Genomic DNA, 17,347 nt, shown 5'->3' with positions numbered 1-17,347 from the left:
TACCAATATGGCGGCTGCTTCCCCTGCCACCCCTAGAAAGGGTGGAAGTATGACATCACATCCTGTTAATTATCTACACGAAAATGACAGCCAACAGAACAATAGAATCTATGAGCATCCCAAACTTCGGGAGGGTGGGATACAGGATTTATGGTGTAGACATGGGCTTGGCGTAATGAAAATTACTGGTAAGTAACCAAGGCATTCAGTGCTTGGGATTTCTGCTCATTGGGCATTTCAAGCTTGGCATTCCTGGCAATTGGGCGTTTCAGTCTGGTAGTTGCTAAATTATGTATTGTAGCATTATGCAACGCTTCTTATCCGTTTGTGAGTCACCAAAGTGAATTTTCAGATTGCCAGCAGGCCACACTGTGATGGAGTCAGATATTAGTGGAAATCTTAAGTGAGAAGTGTTTTGGTGTTGTGCATGAAGAACAAGAGAGGTGCTTGTCTCTTGTCTTGGGACTCCGCTCCTAGCAGTGTGATTGAAGAGGAGTTGTGAGAGGTACTTGTACAAATTAAATAGTTTGAAGTAAAACGCCTAGGCTGCTATACCGCATCAGCCTAGGAGGTGGGTGTTTATCCGTAAAGGCCCAATGATACATATAGCAGCTCGCATGAGGCAGAGATGCTGTCAAATGAGTAAAATGATGCCAGACTGCAAGAATGGGAGTTGGTGACATGAGCAGTAGCTGTGAATCTCATAAACAATGAGCGAAGCCAAAAGGAATCAAGCACTGCATTGCGTTCAGAAACCGCACTTGCTTTTAAAGGTGGAGATTTTCTGACTCTTGCTAGGCCGTCCGAGACCAAAATATTGAGTAGGGGTGTGTGCCCAAAGCCTCTTTAATGCTTCTGAAGGCTCCCAAAGGCAGACGAACACCAGTCGGGCAAGTGCTAGCCTTGTCATTGTTCATACCGTAGCCAAACCAGCTCCCCGCTAGGGTGCGATAAGAACCGCTCGGTAGGCTGCTGATCTGACACAATCAGTCTACCCGCTCCTATCCTTAAGTCCTCCCCACTTCAGGCAAGCCCAGTACTTGTTGTTAGGTCTCCGAGACCCTCTGAGACCCTCCCCCCTTCAAGTTTTACAGGTACACTCCGGCCCATCTAGAATTTCCTCCCAGACAACGTCTGCTTTCATTATTAATAGGGAAAGTCATTTCAGGGTAGAACAAGCATTTGCAATGCAACGGGTCTCGCGTTTGCTCATGTTAGAGCTAATAGCGTTGTAAACTCCTAACCGGACTTTTCTTGCAACATAAACCATGTTCGTAACTGGAAGAAGTGCAATTAACTGTGTAACAGGGTCGATAGTATGCAAAGCGCTCGACTTCTGCCAAGCGAGATCACGTTGCGAAAATAGAGAAAAAGTAGTCCACGAGCCGGACAGAAAACAGCGAGCCTCGCATGTTTTCAGTACTTGGTCGATGCGCTCGACAAGGGCTAACCACCAGAAAAGGCATGACGTATGCGTGCCTTCCACTAATGAAATCAAGCAGATTCTAACAGGCAAGCCCACGAACCAATGAAAGACATTGACGTCACGTGGACAGGGCTTTGATTCCTTATTAATCCCTAAAGCGTCTCGCTAGCGAAACGCATGCGCAGGCGCATGCGACGCAGGCTCGACCCTAAAAAGGACAGCGTGGTGGAAGAAGACTTACCCTGCTTTCATTGTTTCAGCTAGGACAGCAGCATGAGGAGCAGTCCGCTCCACTATTCCAATTAGCCTTGAAGGATGTACTGTCTCAAGGAGGAACAGCAGGGAGTGGGTGGTAGATTCATGTCTGGGGTGAGGATACGTTTGGGGAGGGGCGGGAGGAGACCAGCGGCAGAGATGGGGAAAAGACCCACCCAAAATGAAAAACTATACATATACAGGAAGAAAATAGCCGACAGATGAAGCTGCAGCAGTAGAAGACATTGGTTTCTAGCAGCTTTGGCAAGAGAGCGCATTCAATGTAACCTGAGGGGCTGGCTGCTTCAACCTTTCCAAATGGCCTCAAGGTCAGCAGAAGCACAAAGGCAAGTTCTGTCACTTCATCAAGGGTTAAAGGAATGCACGCACTTGAGGTGTGAAGGGGTTACTATAGCAGGGAGAAGCATCTGTTGTTGGGATGCAGTGGAGATTGTAATGAGGGAAAGTTGGGTGGAACCAACAAAAGAGCAGGTGAAAGAGTCCACCTGAGGGGGGAAAAATAGTAGGGGTGGGCGGGACTTGAAGTTTCGCTCCACAGAATGTCGCGGAATTGCATGAAAACTTTTTTTAGCAGCGGGAGCTCGTTCCGCGCTGAAAAATTAGAGCAAATGGCTCCATTCGGTAACCCACAGGGCCTTGCTCCATGAGTTACTTTTGCTGCCGCTCAAGTATATTTTTTCACTCAGGCGGCAGCTTTCTCATCGTGACCATTGGCAGTCAAAAGAATATTGCCGGGTGCCCTTGTAGCACCTGAAAATCACGCTGAGGGGCACCAAGTCTCGCTCACGCTTGCCAACTTTCCATTGTAAGAAAAAACACTGCCATGCAGCGGTTGGCGGAATTTGGCCGGAACTCCGCATTACATGTGTAATGCGGAGTGGCCAGAATTCTGCCAACTCCGCCGGCGGAGCTGAATTCATTGCCCACTCCTAAAAAACAATACACTTAAAGAACGTAAGGCAGACAGATCGTGCTGCAGCCACTAAAGGTGGGCTTTATGCAGCTTTACCAACAGTGCACAATTAATCTAGCATCAGAGCACTCTGCTTCCACTTTTCCAAATGTCCTTGAAGTCAGCAGAAGCTCAAAGATAAGTTCTCTCAGTGCTGCCGGGAGTAAAAGAAAGACCTGCACTGGTGGTGTGAAGAGGGGACTAGGGCAAGGAGGACCAGCATGGGGTGGTGAGGTTAAACAAAGCCAACACCTCCATCGCACCCGAGCTCCGTCACACCCTCAACTGTTCCATAGATACAGCTACCTTCCCCGAGGACTGGAAGCACGCCGGGATCCGCCCACTCCTGAAGAAACCCACGGCCGACCGTCTGGACCTCAAGAACTGCCGCCCCATCTCTCTGCTGCCTTTTCCAGCCAAGGTAATCGAAAAGGCCATCAACACACAGCTCTGTAAGCACATCGAGGACAACAACATCCTGGGCATCTCCCAATCAGGTTTCGGAGCAACCACTGCATGGAGACTGCCCTTCTCGTCGCCAAAGATGACATCCTCTCGCTCCTCTTCTGCGGCCATACAGCAGCCCTCATCCTACTAGACCTATCGACCACCTTCGACATGGTTTCACACCACTCCCTCTGCTCCAGTCTCCATGCAGCTGGCATCCATGGAAAGGCCCTACAATGGCTACGTTTTCCTTTCTGGCAGAACACAGAGAGTCATACTCCTGCCTTACTTGTCAGAACCTAGGGAGATCAGATGCGGAGTTCCACAGGGCTCCTCCCTGTGCCCCACACTCTTCAACATCTACATGGCCCTGCTTGCATCCATTGTCAGAAACCACAGGCTGAACATTGTCTTCTATGCCAATGACACCCAGCTGATCATCTCTGAAAACCCCACAACTGCCAAGAAGAATTTCCACAACGAGATGGAAGCCGTTGTGCTCAACTTTGACAAGACCAAGATCCTCATGCTGGGACCCTCCACATCAGCCTGGGACGACTCCTGGTGGCTAGCCACCCTCGGCACCCCTCCCACGCCAACAAACTACGCATGCAATCTTGGTTTCATCCGGGATTCATCGCTCACTATGACCCGCCAAGTCAACTCAGTTGCAGCCTCCTGTTTCCACACACAGACTTCTACAAATGGTTCCCAAAGGACTGGCGCGGGACCATAACCCATGCCCTGGTTACCACAGCTTCGACTATGGTAACGCACTCTACGCCGGCACCACCCAGAAGAACCTGAAGAAACTACAGCACATCCAAAATGCCTCTGCCAGACTCATCCTGGACGTCTCCCCCCCCCTCCCACTCCCTACCCCTGTGAACACATCACTAATCACCTAAGAGACCTCAGCTGGCTTCCTATTGAGAAAATAATCAACTTCCAGCACCTCGTCCACGCATATAAGGCCTTTCGCGACCTAGGACCCACCTACCACAAACAGCGCATCACCCTCTACTCCCCCGCCAGACCTCTTTGCTCTGCTCAACAGGCACTAGCCACCGTACCCTGCATACTGAAGACCTCGGCTGGAGGAAGATGCTTTGCCTACCTCTCGGCAATGTGCTGGAACACCTTGCCCCTGCACCTCAGGCAGTCACCATTGTTACCTCAATTCAAGAAGGACCTTAAAACCTGGCTCTTCAACTGAAGCACAGAGGACAAACCCCCCCTCAGCGCCCTGAGACTCTTACGGGTGAGTAGTTGTGCTCTATAAATCCTGATTTGATTTGATTTGAAAGTATAGCCTGGGGTGAGGGAGAGGAGGGAGAAGTATCTGCAGCAGAGAAGGAGAAAGAGGGCAAGGGAGCAGCTGTCACTGGTGCAACAGGTGCAGTGGCACCGAGGTACATGGGAGAGGGGATGAGGAGCCCACTGCTGCCTACCCTCAGCAGAGAGTACAAGGGAGCAGCTGTCAGTAGTGCAGCAGGTGCAGTGGCACAGGGGAGGGGGGAACGAGGGTCCCACTGCTGCCTGCCCTCATCAGAGAATACAAAGGAGCAGCTGTCACTAGTGCAGCAGGTGCAGTGGCACCGAGGCACACGGGAGAGAGGGACATGGAGCTCACTGCTGCCTGCCCTCAGCAGAGTACAAGGGAGCAGCTGTCACTGGTGCAGCAGGTGCAGTGGCACTGAGGCACACGGGAGAGGGGGATGCTGAGCCCACTGCTGCCTGCTCTCAGCAGAGAGTACAAGGGAGCAGCTGTCGCTGGTGCAGCAGGTGCAGTGGCACAGGGGAGAGGGGAACGAGGGTCCCACTGCTGCCTGCCCTCATCAGAGTACAAAGGAGCAGCTGTCACTGGTGCAGCAGGTGCAGTGGCACTGAGGCACACGGGAGAGGGGGATGCGGAGCCCACTGCTGCCCCTCAGCATAGAGTACAAGGTAGCAGCTGTCACTAGTGCAGCGGGTGTAGTGACACAGAGGTACACAAGAGAGAAAAGGAGGAATCCAGTGCAGCCTGTCCTCGTCACGCAGTATCTCTTTAGCGCAGCAGGTGCAGTGGCACCAGTCCTGTGTATTCCAGGCTTGGAGTTGCCAGTACTTGTGCCTTCCAGGTGGGAATGGCTGAAACTGGGCGTCCCAGGCTGGCAGTTGTTGAGAAGTGAGCCGCTGGTGACTTGTGCGCCGCCTTCTCACCCGAAGAAGTCGTGGGGTGCGGAATAAGGTTCGGAGTGGGAGCACGGGTGCTGCCGGGGGGTCGCTCCTCATCCTCGGTTCATGCCTTTATACGTGTGCTTGGTCACGAGGAGGTGTAACTGGTGGGTTCACGGTTATGGTGAGACGGGGTGTATTTTGGGGTGGTCACAGCCTTTCATCGCTCGCAGAGGGATGTTAGGAGTACTGTTGAGTCTAGTAGTGAAGTATGTTTTCTCTAGTTGAAGAGTGTCCTGCTAGCAGAATATCATGGATTACATAGGAACAGGAGAACGCTAGCTGGAGTAGTCTTTTAAGGTTATTTTACTGCAAACCCTGCAGCTTTGTGATTGAAGAAGGGACGTAAATTACACATCCTTTCACAGCAGGCCAGCACACTACATTTGTCCTTCACTGGCAGAATATGTCCCTCGTGGTTTATTACATTCCCTTCGATGTCCTCCAGATATAGTGCTGTTCCTTTAAGTGGTGTGAAGACACTTACTTCCGCTTTTCACATAACTACTTGAATCAGGGTAGGAAACGAGCAACAATATGTTTGTGAGCACACGGGAAAGGCACGAATCCACATTCTGTGAGTTACGTTGGAATTTACACAAATGGATATTCGCACATCTACGTCCCTCATTCATACAGAGTTTGTGTGGAAAAAAAACTAAAAAACACACCCCCACACACTGCACACCGCACACTCCACACACCCTCTCTCTCTCTGACATATCGCCGCCCATCTCTCATAACTGCTTTTGCAAGAAGCTTTTGCCCTGAGCAGTGACGCTGCCACCTGACGTGGTTGTAACAAACCTTGGCGACAACAGTGGCGGACAGAGATGCAACGCGTGGGCGAGGGCGGCACGGAGGAGCATTGCAGTCCATGGCAATCAGACATTTATCTTTCTGTCATGGTAACAATGGGGGTTTTAAGCAAACTTGTCAAGATTTCCCAAGGTGAGCGTGACTTGGAGCCATGAGCTAGCTGTGGTACATTTGTGAGCTGTTGTGCATCACACAAACCCCTCTCCGCAGCGGGAGGCCCGGCTCTCTGATGATGTCTCCAGTCCCTGCCTGTTTCCCTTGCTGACATCCACCCCGGAGATAACACCTCTTAGAGGCGGGACTGTTTCTTCTGGGGGGGGGGAAACGTCCTCGCCTCACGTCCTGTTGCGAATTTCCCAGGGTCTTACCTTAAATCACCCTCTGGCATGTGGCACTGAATGTGGAAGAACAAATTCATCACGGTGACAGTGGCTGCCAGTGGCTGCCAGGGAACTGCTTGGAAATCGATTCATGAAAACCGTTCCAATCCCACATCCATCTTCCACCCCTGGCAGCTGTCTGAGCTGCCGTCCCCGCACCGCACACCACAGAGAGCTGTGTTAAAGCCACAGTGCACCTGGGCTGCACCTGGTGGAGAAGAGGGGTGTGGGAGTGGCTGGTGAAGCAGTGAGTGAAAGGCAGGGCCACTGGAATTATGTGGCAGGAGAGGACACAGTTATGCGGCACGACTGGGTAAATTATGCGGCAAGAAACACAAATTATACGGCACACGTCGGCACATTTTGTAATATTCATTATTTCGTCATTTTTAAACCTGGTAACACTGTCTGTGCATTGGTTGCAATCCATTAGTACCAGATTAACACCCAAATATAGCAATAGGCAACAGAAAGGTGGCCAGTCCAGTTTTGCAAAGGGCCTTACCTGAGTTGCAACATGTGTCACTGCATTCTTAGTAACTTTTGAACTGTTTGGGCACAAAACTAATCTTTTTTTGGTTAAAATCTGCAGGTTATGCAGCAGATTATGGATTATCTGGTAAACGCAGCAAATCTATAATTGTGTGGTCGAATAATTCCAGAGGCGCTGGTTAAATGTCAGCATAGTCCCTAAAGCAGGTGCCAGGCTGGTGACTAAAGCATAATGTGTCATTAGTTTGAACTAAGAGGTTTAAACGTTATTGAGGAGCGCATAAGGGGTGTGGAAATCACACTGTATGACGTCCCAGACAAGTAGTTTATGCCTCAATATTCTTTGCCCATTGGGCAAGCTAATCATGGTTTAATTGGTGGACTGTGTTGAATGTGTAGCCGGCTTTGTGAAGGGGATGGGGTCATTGGACCCCACATCAGGCTAAGAGTATGGCAAAGTTCTGTGTTACTATGTCGATAATGGGAGCAGGATTATGGGGTAGGCCCCCTTCTTACTGTGCCGAGTACCTGTGTGCCCCGGAGAAATGTCAGCACTCTCACATCAAATGTATTGCAGCAGTGCTGAGAAGTGCAGGGACTCTGGTAGAAGACCAATGGGGTTCCCTGACCTAATTAACGTAGCTCATGCAGGGAAATAGAAACTTTAGTTAGCAATTACAGTTCTTTCCAGTGCACTAGGAAGTAAATGTTGGTTTATCGAACATCCAGACCATTTTGGATTATACATGCGGCCAATCTGATGATCATGGAATAAAGCTTCATCTTCAGCAATTGCCATACTAGATACAGATTACAGCATTATCTTCTATTAGAACTATAATCTCATAACAACAACAAAGGACATTTTCCCTATATTTCCGAAAGCGGAAGTATCTCATCTGAGAAACTATATTTGACCCTTGCAACAGATATCATCCATATACGCGGCATATATCCAGAACTTGACACAGGAAGTTGTCAGAATGTTCGGTCGTTGGGTCCACATCAGTAATGGATTAGAAGACTGGGAACTGCCCTGATGAAGGTGGCCTCAATATTGGAGGGTACCGAAACGCGCGTAGGCTATAGGTTCCTACTGTATCTTGTCTGAGATTGTTGTATCATCATCATCATCATCATTACTGGACTTGGCCATAGGTCCCTACTATATCTTAGTCTGAGATTGTTGTATCATCATTACTGGACTTCTACAAACTAAATCTTTAGTGACCCACATTAGGACGTATAGCAATTGTACTTATACTTGTGGTTGTAGGAATTTTGTCATTAGGAATATTACGTTTTCTGTATTGTATTTTATGGATGTTTTAGTATGATGTGAATGTGGGATGATTGAGCTAGTCGAATGCAATTTTTGTATTAGGTTTTATGTATTGAGTATTTTGTAAATGAATTAAATAAAATTAATGTATTGTTGATATAATTCTTATCCTGAGATGGTATATTTTGATAGGTATTTAGCCCAAACCGTACATTTAAGAGTTCAATATTTATGCGACAAACATAACTATGTACATCGACACAAATTGTGATATTGTCTTTGAGGAATATCCATCCAGTTGTATTCTCAGTAGCTCATAACTTCGATTTACTTTACAAGTGCAGGGACTCTACCTTTCAAATAAAAGAACAGGTACTCAGTACCTGACAGCACCTGCCCATTTAAAGCACTGGGCTAGAGCCTGCCCCAAGTTGGTGTGGTGCAGATTCACTTAGTAGTGTGTACACACCTATCATGCAGCAGTATCTCTCAAGCTTAGAACTTGTAAAAGAGTGACGCCTTTCAAGAGGGACATAGGGCAGAATACCAAAAGAACTGTAATTGCAAACTAAAGTACAGTATACTGTGTAAGTATGGAGGGAACTTCACGCTGGACACCTTCTGCAAATGAAGAACACTCTCACCAGGTATAGAGCTCTCCAGCTATTCCTGTTCACTCAGCGGTTTCCTTTTCTCAGCCTCTTATTTCTACATATAGCATTGTGATGTGGTCCCACAGCAGCGTGGACACTGCATACATCTACCAATTAGAGAGACATCCTCTTTTGTAATGGTGGAAAACGAATGTACAAGTAAAGACTGCACATTAAACAATAAGACTAGGTGCTTGAGATGCAAGGCAAATAATCAGGGCATTTCCTTGTTTGTTGCCTTTGCTTGTCAGTCCTAGGACTATGAGGACACACCAAATAGGTCCAAATCTTTCAACAACATCTCACATCAAAGTTCAGGAGTCGTGTCTCTCATGACTCTTCTGGGAGCACTGGTTTCAGTAATAGCTCAGGAAATGTGCGATTGTTCGATGACCCATCCACGTTATGGCCACAGAGTACTGTCCCCCAGGAATCGGTTACGCCAACCACCCACCCACAGAAGAACAGTGTTGCTAGGAAGGCTCAAAGGCACCAAAGTCCCTGAGAGCCAAAACTAAGAACAAAGGCTGTGTCACGATACCTTTGTGGGTGACAGTGCGTTCTACAGAGCCGCAGAGTCTGCCATGAGGCCTGCAGACCCCCTACTCCTTGGACTGGTGGTAAAAAAAAAAACCTTCACAAAATTTACCAAGATTGTACCTATCCTTGGACCAGGAAAGATTCAAGGAGCCGGCTCACAGCAAATGTCATACATGGAGAAACTAATTCTCACCTATATCAAGCCAGCGGTAGTCCTAGCCACCACTGTAAGAACTGGAAGAGAAACCATACTGAAAACACGAGAGTAATCAGTCAAAGCAGGGATGCATTCCCTGTGTTAATGTCATGGGCAAGCATGAGAGCATAAACATTATCTCTACCTAATGGAGGAACGTCAAAGACAACCTTGGCGCTTCCGGAAGGAAACATCAAGGGCTGCGGGGGGAGTAAAAAAAAAATCACAAAAAACTCAAGCTTAGAGGCATGATACTTTCTTGCGCCTTTGACAGATTTTGTGCTGTAAGCGTATAAACACCTTCCTGTTCTTCTACTGTGTCATCTCAGTAGGCCTCTACACAAGACCGGGATGCCCAGGCCACATTGGTACTCTGCTGAGTAAGAAGCCTGAAGATGAGGAGCCGGTGGGTGAACTGCAGCGGAACAAGAACTCTATGGCCATGCACAGCATCACCGTTTTAAATGTCCACCACTGGGACCATGTCCCAAAGCAGGCTTTGGAAAAGGCCTAGCATCTAGTTACTCATCTGAACCAAAATACCAATGAAAGGTTAGCATCGCTAGAATTCCCCTACGAGTTGGCACAAAGGACTGGGAGTAATCACCTCAGAGTTTGGACTAATTAATGTAAAAGAGCGACCTGGCAAACCATCGACAATCAAGCACAGCAAAGAACTACAGTTACCCACAAGTGTTGGCAAGGAGAATGAATTGACAGAGGGACACCGGTACATCCCTGAAGAAGTCTGCTGTGACATTTGCAGCACGAGACAAAACACGTGTTGGCATGGGCGATATTGAGAGACTTTTGTGAAAATAAAGATTGTTGATACCACGTACTCAACGTTTATTCATTTGGAGTGATGGGAGATTTCATTTTGTTTCATTTGGACTTGGTCTAGCAGGGAAAGATCAGGCGGCTCTTCCTTTTCTTTGAGCATTGGACACTTGAGAGCATCTTGGGATACAGGACAATTAGAACTGTAGTCATTCCAGCCACCAACATCTGTGTGAAACTAAAAAAGCATCCATCCAGACTCCCCAAACTAAAGGTTGTAATGGCCAATTCCACAAACTAGAAACACAACACAAATGCTTTACCACCTTCCACATTCTGTTTACACACTCCATATCCCATATGTTTAAACGCTTGATATCCCATATGTTTACATGCTTCATATCCCATGTTTACGAGTTTCATATCTCATATGTTTACACGCGTCATATCCCATATGTTTACATGCTTCATATCCCATGTTTACACACTCCATATCCCATATGTTTACACATTTCGTATCCCATCTGTTTACACACTTCATATTCCATATGTTTACACTTTTAATATCCCATGTTTACACGTTTCATATCCCATATGTTTACACGCTTCATACCCATCTGTTTACACACTTTCAATCCCATATGTTTACACTTTTAATATCCCATGTTTACACGCTTGTGAACCCATATGTTTACACGTTTTGTATCCCATCTGTTTACACTTTTAGTATCCCATGTTTACATGCTTCATAACCCATATGTTTACACATTTTGTATCCCATCTGTTTACACATTTCATGTCCCATATGTTTAAACGCTTCATATCCCATGTTTACATGCATACACATTTCATATCGCATGTTTACGAATTTCATATCTCCTTATGTTAACACGCTTCATATCCCATGTTTACACACTTCATATCCTATGTGTTTACATGCTTCATATTCCATGTTTACACGCTTTGTATCCCGTATGTTTACACATTTCGTATCCCATATGTTTACATGCTTCTTATCTCATATGTTTACACGTCATATCCCATATGTTTACATACGTCATATCCCATATGTTTACATACGTCATATCCCATGTTTATATGCTTCCTGTCCCATGTTTATATGCTTCCTATCCCATATGTTTACACACGTCATATCCCGTATGTTTACATGCTTCATATCCCATATGTTTATCCCAAGTTGCAGAGTACTCCAGGCTATCCTGCATTACCACCTTCCACATTCAGGGACTCAACCGATATGTTTACACGTTTATATCCCATTTTTACACGCCTCATATCCCATGTTTACACACTCCATATCCCATATGTTTAAAGGGAGGAGTACTGGTTGGTGAGTAGAGAACATTGAAGCAAGGCAGCAAACACAACTGTATTATTGGCAAACGTGACAAAAGTTGAGTAATACTATGGGGTCTTATGATAATGGCACTCTGTTTTCTCCATATAGTTGTGATATTCAAAATCTTATCAACTTTAGACACTCGTCCTGTCCTGTACGGCAAGAGCATGTTTCCTCTGTTCTCCTAAAACCTGGTAAAAGCTCAGAAAGCATCCTTTCATCATGAAAATTATGTAGCTCAAGTACTTTAAACATCAGGACAAACAGAAGAGCCTGGCCTCTTCGTATGGATGCGATCCTAAAACTGTGCTCTCACCGACATCCAGGACAGAGGCTGAAACATCCCTGTGACAGGCCTAGGCATCCTAGGGTGCAGGGGCTTAGACACAGGGCATGAGAGATGGCTGCCAGGCAAAGCAAATGCAAAAACAGCAAGGTGATGGATGAGAGCTTGAATTAATCCCAGCCACTGACAGTCGCTCGGGCCGCATCTCAATCCATCGTTTTTCACCCACTATGCCACCTTTCTGATTTTTTATTTTGCGCCCTATGTGCGTCTGGTATGCCCAGACATGGGTCCGAGCTCGCTGTGCTATTGGAAGCAAGCTATACCCAGCTGAACAGCACGTAACTAGGGTGAAACCAGTCCTGGGTTGCTTGTGTTCCGGTTAAGGGAGGACCTGGCTTCGCAGTTTGGGTTGGACTGTTCCCATTGGATCAGGGTCAAGACGGATTTGGCTGGGCCCAAACTGAGGTGGCATGGTGGGCCAAACAATGATGGATTGGGATGCGGCCCGAGCGACTGCAGTGGCTGAGATTAATTCAAGCATACATTCATCACCTTGTTTTTGCATTGATGCCAGTCAGAGCAAGGCTACGTCTTGGAAATCTGGATAGTACACCATTGTAATGCCAATCCAGCCTGTCCAAGGTGTCTCTTCACCGACAGCTCCTCAATAAAACAGCAAGTGCTTCCCACAAGATAATACTTTCAGCCTAAAATGGAACACACCACTTACTCTGGAAGGAAGATCCTGTGCTGGAGTCGTGCATAATGCCTAAGATCACACAATGACACAGAGACCTTTCTTACAATCAAAGTGTGGGAAACGTTTCTGTGTTATCACTGGTTAAGTGCAGGTCTTTCAGCAGCTGTCACACTGTCGAGCACCATGCCTACTGTCGGTGAAAGACTCTTTCTTCACCTGTTGGGGACAATACTAAATAATGTAATGATACGTGTTTCATTGTGGTGTTTGTTTAGATTTGAATGACACAGTTACCAATTTACATGCCTCACAACCAAAAGCTATTTAAATCGAAAATCATTTGTGCATCCTAAACCCTAACAAGCCAACTACAGTAAATAAGATGTTTAAAAGGGGGGAGTTCAATTTATTATACTAAAAACGCAAATGTGGGTCGGCGTCAAGAGAGCTTTATATGTGATGTGCGGTATAGAACAGTGGCCGATCCATCAATCCTGTCGCACCCTGTCATTGGTTTATTCCTTCGGCATTTAAGCATGAAGACCTTCAACACTCACAATGTATAAAACTAAATGACTCTATTTTGCCCTTCGTTTGTGCTAAAAACACAATAAATCTAGTTACCATTGTAACATTCATTTGTATGTGTTACTGGTTACGTTTCGATTGAATAGCATTGATAAAACAATCTCGCACACGTCTGAATAAATGCGGTTTCTGGTTGTGATCTGCCTGTTTTAAGGCACGTGGGACACACCTGCACGCCTCCTGCACGCACATGGGCCAGCCTGTCCTGGGTACCCACTGAGTCATTATTGGAATCCCAGGACCCCCCACCGAGTCATTATTTGAATCCCAGGACCCCCCACCGAGTCATTATTTGAATCCCTGGACCCCCCACCGAGTCATTATTTGAATCCCTGGACCCCCCACTGAGTCATTATTGGAATCCCAGGTCCCCCCACTGAGTCATTATTGGAATCCCAGGTCCCCCCACTGAGTCATTATTGGAATCCCAGGACCCCCCCACTGAGTCATTATTGGAATCCCAGGACCCCCACCGAGTCATTATTGGAATCCAAGGACCCCACACTGAGTCACTATTAGAATCACAGACCCTCCCACTGAATCATTATTGGAATCCCAGACCCTCCCACAGAGTCATTATTGGAATCCCAGGTCCCTCCCTCCCACCGAGTCATTATTGGAATCCCAGGACCCTCCCTCCCACCGAGTCATTTTTGGAATCCCAGGACCCCCCACTGAGTCATTATTGGAATCCCAGGACCCTCCCACAGAGTCATTATTGGAATCCCAGGACCCTCCCACAGAGTCATTATTGGAATCCCAGGACCCCCACCGAGTCATTATTGGAATCCCAGACCCTCCCACCGAGTCATTATTGGAATCCCAGGACCCCCCCCCCCCCCCACCGAGTCATTATTGGAATCCCAGGACTCCCCCCCCCCCCCCCCCCCCCCAGAGTCATTATTGGAATCCCAGGCCCCCCGCCCCGAGTCATTATTGGAATCCCAGGACTCCCCCCCCCCCCCCCCCCCCCCCACAGAGTCATTATTGGAATCCCAGGCCCCCCGCCCCCAAGTCATTATTGGAATCCCAGGCCCCCCGCCCCGAGTCATTATTGGAATCCCAGGCCCCCCGCCCCCGAGTCATTATTGGAATCCCAGGCCCCCCCGCCCCCGAGTCATTATTGGAATCCCAGGCCCCCCGCCCCGAGTCATTATTGGAATCCCAGGCCCCCCGCCCCGAGTCATTATTGGAATCCCAGGACCCCCCACTGAGTCATTATTGGAATCCCAGGCCCCCCGCCCCCGAGTCATTATTGGAATCCCAGGCCCCCCGCCCCGAGTCATTATTGGAATCCCAGGCCCCCCGCCCGAGTCATTATTGGAATCCCAGGACCCCCCACTGAGTCATTATTGGAATCCCAGGCCCCCCGCCCCCGAGTCATTATTGGAATCCCAGGCCCCCCGCCCCCCCCCCTCTCCCCCCCCCCCCCCCCCAGCCGAGTCATTATTGGAATCCCAGGACCCCCCACTGAGTCATTTCCGGAAGCAGAGAACTGCCGGCCTATGCACTTTCGATGATTTGAACTGCAAAGCAATCCAGACTCCTCGTTGTCCAGACTGTATTCTGTCATTCACTTGCTCTGCTCCCACAAATCAATCTGAGGATGCGAACTATTTTCAGCCTCCAATTTCAAATTCCTTTACATTTACAGAATGTTTTAAACATTTTCAATTGTACATTTCGTCTTTATTTTTTATCCACTTTATCAATCTATAATTATTATTCAATTTTCTAAACAGTTGCGGACCCCCTGACGAGGCTTTGCGGATCCCCAGTGGTCCCAGGCCCACAGGTTAAGAACCACTGTTCTAAATGATTTAATCGGTCTGATATCGTCGACCTAGCTGACCTTGGAAGTGTGATGCACCCCTTCATATATCATTGTTCTCAGAAGCCACACAAATGATGTCCACCACACACACAATACAAGAAACAGACAACACTGCTACCTCCCTTAATGTAAACCTGAAAAGAGAAAAAAGACTTTCAGGCATCCCGAACTGGCTCCCCCTTTTGACAGCGAGGCACCGCCAAGCTTGCGTCAGAAAGCCAAAGTCATCAGCATCCAGTGAAGGATGCCTCAGCCAGGCCCATGACAGGACCACAGGCAGACCATGGCTCAGTACTGCTCCTAAATCCTGGAAGTGAGTCACCTCATCCGAGACCATGAAAATATCCCTGTTTCGCAACATGAAATTGGAGTGACCGAAAGGACCACCTGAAACAGAGCATATGCATTTTCAAAAGCGAATGTATGTCCAGCAGGTTTGAGACACCGCGAATGACTTGCCACAGTGCTAAATCTGAAATGTGCCCTCACAGCGTCTATGCCTTACCAGGCAATGATGTATGGTGGCAAAGTGCTGCCTGTTGGGTATTTCTACAGAGGGGACAGACTTTTAGATCATTTAATTGGTCAGCCAGGCCTCTTAGCTTATCTAACACTGCTGCCTGGAGGTCCACAATCAGACCCTTCACCATATTAAAACATTTGTAGCAGTGATCCATAAAGATGCCCCCAGAGCTGACAAGTCCTTTAAGTCATTAAACCTGGTTTCCCAGGGTTCCTAGCTTGTTTCTTGAGGCTGCGTCGAGCACTCACCTTTGTGACGACTAGAGTTTGGGGGCTATTTCCCAGCCTCCCCTGGTGATATGCAGTGGACCTTTCTCTTGCTTTTAGATGGCGGTGGACTGGGCGAATTGGAGATCACACTCATTAAATCCAAGTTTGAATCTAAAATCACACATGGTTCCCAGTTTGGCCCGGGTGCTTGTTTATCTGCTGCTCTCCCGCATTAGGTCTGACAGTAATAGTAGTGCTGTTACAGCCGCCACCCTCTTCTAAAATCCTCATGCACTCCACCCTTGGAATTTGGGTTACAGATGTGACCTCTGGGGTGATAGATAGTGACCTGGGGGGGGGGGGGGGTGATAGACAGTGACCTCGAGGGTGATAGACAGACAGTGACCCAGTCTGGGGTGATAGACAGTCAGTGACCTCTTGGGTGATAGAGCATCAGTGACCTCTTGGGTGATAGAGCATCAGTGACCTCTGGGGTGATAGAGCATCAGTGACCTCTGGGGTGATAGACAGTGGCCTCTGGGTAGTAGACAGTGACCTCTGGGTTGATAGACTGCCTCCTAACAGCATCTATCCTAGTCTCTACTATGCTTAGTCCAGTGCTTATGGCCCCCATCCACGAGGTCAAATAATTGGTTCTAGGTTTATTTGGGGGTCCTACATTCCACCTTCTTTCTGGGGGGTAATACTTTTCTCTTTTCCCCATCTTCTACAGAAGGGAATTAGGCGGCTCACCCAGACACGTAACCGTCCCTTGGAAAGCCTGTTTGATCTGTTCCCTTAGTTCTGTTGTCCCCGGGCCAAGCCTCGCCCAGGAGCAGACTGGCACGCGCAGCGGTGAAGTCAGCAGCATTATAAAGCGTGATGGTAGCCCCACCCACACAAGGGGAATTCGTAGTGCTGTGGTCCAAAGCACCACCAGTACTGTTGGATAATTGGAAGTCCTCAGTAGCCCTGCACCGTCACCTGGCTGCAAGGGACCGCTGATAAGCTGGTGCTAGAGGTCAGGCTCTCATGTATGCAGGGTAAAGAAGTTCTTGGACCCCAGGATGCACATCTTATTGTTAAAATGAGAATTCAAATGAGATAATGAGCTCCTCTTCAGTTATTGAGGAAGATTCTCCTGCTTGGAGGTCATCCTCACTGGCCAGGCATATCAATTGGTTTGCTAATAGCTCTTCTGAAAGTTAGAGCAACAGATTGGACTAATGTTTTCTCTGCCAACCACATTTTACCTGGTGACTTGTCTGGCTGCATTCCATCATCAAGGTCGAGGGTAGGGGGCGCGTTGTGACTAGGAAAATACCTCCCACTGCTTCTCAGACAACGTTTCACACTCCATTGTGTCCATCTCCCATGTAGGCCA

At 47.9% G+C, this 17,347-nt stretch overlaps 1 protein-coding gene across 2 annotated transcripts in view; it reads left to right on the top strand.

The window, feature by feature from the left end:
• POLQ (DNA polymerase theta) overlaps nt 1-17,347 on the top strand; it is a 367,236-nt gene that overhangs the window by 33,763 nt on the left and 316,126 nt on the right. The window lies entirely within an intron of this gene.

This window comes from Pleurodeles waltl, chromosome 8 (genome assembly GCF_031143425.1).
Source record: "Pleurodeles waltl isolate 20211129_DDA chromosome 8, aPleWal1.hap1.20221129, whole genome shotgun sequence".
NCBI classification, from domain to species: Eukaryota; Metazoa; Chordata; class Amphibia; order Caudata; family Salamandridae; genus Pleurodeles; species Pleurodeles waltl.
This window is presented reverse-complemented; position numbering and strand designations above follow the sequence as displayed.